The 3,777-nt window shown below is 46.4% G+C and overlaps 1 long non-coding RNA gene across 1 annotated transcript; it reads left to right on the top strand.

The window, feature by feature from the left end:
- The first annotated feature begins 1,427 nt into the window (after positions 1-1,427).
- LOC144771990 (uncharacterized) lies at positions 1,428-3,565 on the top strand. The gene is made up of 2 exons (XR_013599580.1): positions 1,428-1,531; positions 3,378-3,565. It is a non-coding gene; the product is annotated as an uncharacterized LOC144771990 (long non-coding RNA).
- Positions 3,566-3,777: the final 212 nt, after the last annotated feature.

Raw genomic sequence — 3,777 nt, 5'->3', positions numbered from 1 at the left:
CTGGATCCACGTTACAAAAAGCCATTGTTTGGCAAAGTAATAATTCCTTTTGAAACATCGGATGTTACAGAGTACAAAGGTTGGCTAGCTCAGTCAGCCATTCGTTTTGAAATAGAGCGGAAGGAAACTGTAGGAGAAGACAGTACTACTAGTGAATCAGCAGGCGATCAGGCGTCCCAAAAAAGCACTTCACCATCTGTGCCTGTGGCAGAAGTGAGTGACTTTCCCTCTGAGCCGTTAACCACACCAGCAACCGTATCATCTGCACCAGGCGCATGCGATATGTCTGAAGCGAGTTGGCTAACTCAGCTAGGGTTTCCTGGTCCTAGAAAGGACACAGAAGTGCAAAGTACAGGAATCCGGGAGGACATTCTTTCAATGGTGCAGGCCTATCTGGATGACTCAACAGAGGTCAATATTACAGAGGACCCATTGGCGTACTGGCATGGGAAAAGAAAAATATGGCGAGAGCTCACCAACCTGGCTATCAATTACTTGTCTTGCCCACTCGCAAGCGTGTCTTCAGAACGTGTTTTTAGTTCTGCTGGTGGCATTGTGACTTCCAAAAGGTCCCGCCTCTTGCCCGCAAATGTGGAGCGGCTCACCTTGATAAAGATGAACCAGCACTTCATACCACCAGATTACAGAGTACGAGAATGCACGCAGGATGAAGAGGACACCGCCCTACCCGAGGAAAGTTCTCCTCAGTTACCAGAAGTAACCCCGACTGATGATTTAGCAGAGTATGAGGATGAGTTCTGCTTCCTTGACAGCGAGTTCTGAAAATGACTCAATCATTCATTCATTAATTGTAAATAGTCCTCCTTATTCACTTTTATTCCTGTGTGTCTGTCTTTCTTTAGCAAGTGCTTCATCACATTCCCAACAAAACTGTAATCAAATCAACCAATAAAACAACAAGCCCATCAACAGAACTGTCTTGATTTTGATGCCGCAGCATTCCTCAGGTTCACAACAGTTAGTTGACACGAACTCAGTCCTGGTCGTCTATCCTGAGTCCTCCTCCTCCAGACTCACCCTATCCATTACCCATAATGCTGATGCCTGGATTCTGCACAATGAAGAAACTTACTTAACGTTGACGAGTCCCCCACTGTGAATTCCAGGTGGAGCCAGCCCTCAAACACAAATTACAGGTAAGATAAGCGTTTGGATGGGAGGTAGTATAATGGAGTATTTGGAGAGGCGAGAGAGTGACAGTGGTACTAGCAGCAAAGTCCTAGGGCTCTTGAATTAACAAACTCTGTGACAGGCATTTACTTAGGAAAACATTTGGCCTATTGCACGTGAACGTGTAGGCGTTATATTGCTCGCTTGCCTGTCTCAGGGGTGCTGTCTCTGGGGCTTCTAGGTTTTAGGGTTGTGTCAGCACCGCTACCACATTTCTAATGTTGATTGCTTTTGATTTGCAGAAAATCCACGCCGGGAAACTCCAGTTGTGGCCCTGCTGCAGAACGCGTTAGGACTCTGTGAATTCCAGGTGGAGCCAGCCCTCAAACACAAATTACAGGTAAGATAAGCGTTTGGATGGGAGGTAGTATAATGGAGTATTCGGAGAGGCGAGAGAGTGACAGTGGTACTAGCAGCAAAGTCCTAGGGCTCTTGAATTAACAAACTCTGTGACAGGCATTTACTTAGGAAAACATTTGGCCTATTGCACGTGAACCAACACGATGACAGTGTTCAGTTAAATGAAATTACTGCAAAACCACCACCCACCCAGCTCAAAAGTAGTAAAAAAACAGGTATGCTCAGATAAAGTTTGAAAAAGTATATTTATATCCCTAACAAAATAATCTCCCGCAAGACCCTCCCTAACCCCAACAAATAAATAGTCCTCAAAAGTCCCCAAAAAACCCAACTCCCAATTCCCACCCCCCAAAAGTCTCAAAAACAGGGGCAAGGGACACTCTATGGATGCAAGCTGTTAAGTTTGGCCTCCAGGGCATCATGCTTTAGGGCCAGGGCATCATACTTTTCTTGGAGGATGGCTTGATCTAGGCGGAGGCCCTCCACCACATTCTGATATTTGGTCCATTTCTGGACCTCCGCCTCTAGGTCGGACACTCTGCGGAGTGCACGGCGCAAGCGACCTTTAACAGTGCTGCGAGGTGCAGCTTTTGCTGCTCGGCGGTGGCGTCTTCCGGCACGGCTCCGGTTTGCTGGAGCACTGTGCTTACCGGTAGAACGTGGGGTAACAGAGGAGGATGTAGATGTTGTTAGGTTTGATGCACTGGAGTGCGTGTCGTCCCCCTCTAGTTCCACCAGTCGCCGATATTCAGCAACAGTTGCTTCCAGCCTCCGTTGCCGGGCCAGTACAGCCAGCATACTCCTCGTTGGTTTGGAGGTTTTAGTATTGCCAACTACATGAAGAAAGAAAGACATAATCTGTAACCAATGCTCTTTAAGAATATGATTAACACAAAATGATTCAGCAGGAAGTTGTGTCACAGTACAACTAGCAACTAGCCAGGGCAGTACAAAACTATTCAGGCCAGTATCATGGGCGTCCGCAGGGAGGGGCGCTTGAATCACCATTTCCCTTCCCACAACTCACTTGTATCCTTGGTTTGGTGCTCTTTCATATGAAAGAGATCTGGCAGAAGTGAGTGATTTTTCCTCTGAGCCGTTAACCACACCAGCAACCGTATCATCTGCACCAGGCCCAGGCGATATGTCTGTTTCCCTCCCTCTCTCTCTCTCTCTCTCTCTCTCTCTCTCTGTCTCACTCTTTCTGTCTCCCTTTGTCTCCCTCTACCTCGCTGTCTCTCTCTCTCTGTCTCCCTCCCTCACCCTCCCTCTGGCTCCCTCCCTCTCTCTCTCTCTCCTTCTGTCTTCCTCTCTCTCTGTCTCTGCCTCCATCTGTCTGTCGGTCCCAGCCTGCTGTAATTACCATATTGTAATTTGTCACTGGGCCACCACTGAATACACATCATATCCTATCTAAGAGTCAGATAGTACCTCCATGATCCAGCTTACCTGTACTCGCCACCGCCACCGTCTCCTTCCTCACAGTCTGTACTTCTTGCTCTTGGTCCGACTCCTCTAGCGCCGCCTCCTCCCCAGATTGACCCTCGGACTCCGAGTCACTGATGACCACCACATCTGAGCTGGCCCCGCCACCAGATGTTCCACCTACAAAGTAGATTTAAGAATGTTAGATTACACCACTCCACTAGTATTTGGTCTATGAATGAAAAAATGTGAAAACAACAGAAAAATTAATTGACTGTCTACTCTAGTCTAAAGTAAAAATGTCCCTCCTTCCAGGGAAAGCTGTTGTCTTGCTTCATTTTTATATTCACAATTGTTGAATGCTTGCTTAATTTTAACACACACTATTTTTCTCTGAACAGACAGAAACTGGACTTCTAAGGACAAGAGGAACATCAACTTCAAACCAGGTGAAAGCTCGGCTCGACCACAAGAAATGTGTACCAATCCAGTACTCATCAACTCAGCACCAAGCACTTTTCCATTTCCAACTAACTTTATTTTCATATATGTGTTTACTTAAACTTTTAATAAAGCTTTTAAACTTGAATTGACTCTGTGGTTTTTAGTCCTCCAGAGAGTCCAGACTAGAGTGACTGAGCGAAAAGTTTTGCAATTTTTGCAAGGAGGAGTCTGTGCTGCTGACACTACCAGGTTTATTTATACAGTGTGCCAAACACGCCACTCTGAAATATTATTACTCTGGTCTTTGCTGTCCATAGTTCGGTTTGTGGAGAATTGTCCCTGCAACAGTTGGATTAT

Source organism: Lissotriton helveticus, chromosome 8 (genome assembly GCF_964261635.1).
Source record: "Lissotriton helveticus chromosome 8, aLisHel1.1, whole genome shotgun sequence".
In the NCBI taxonomy this organism is placed as follows: domain Eukaryota; kingdom Metazoa; phylum Chordata; class Amphibia; order Caudata; family Salamandridae; genus Lissotriton; species Lissotriton helveticus.
This window is presented reverse-complemented; position numbering and strand designations above follow the sequence as displayed.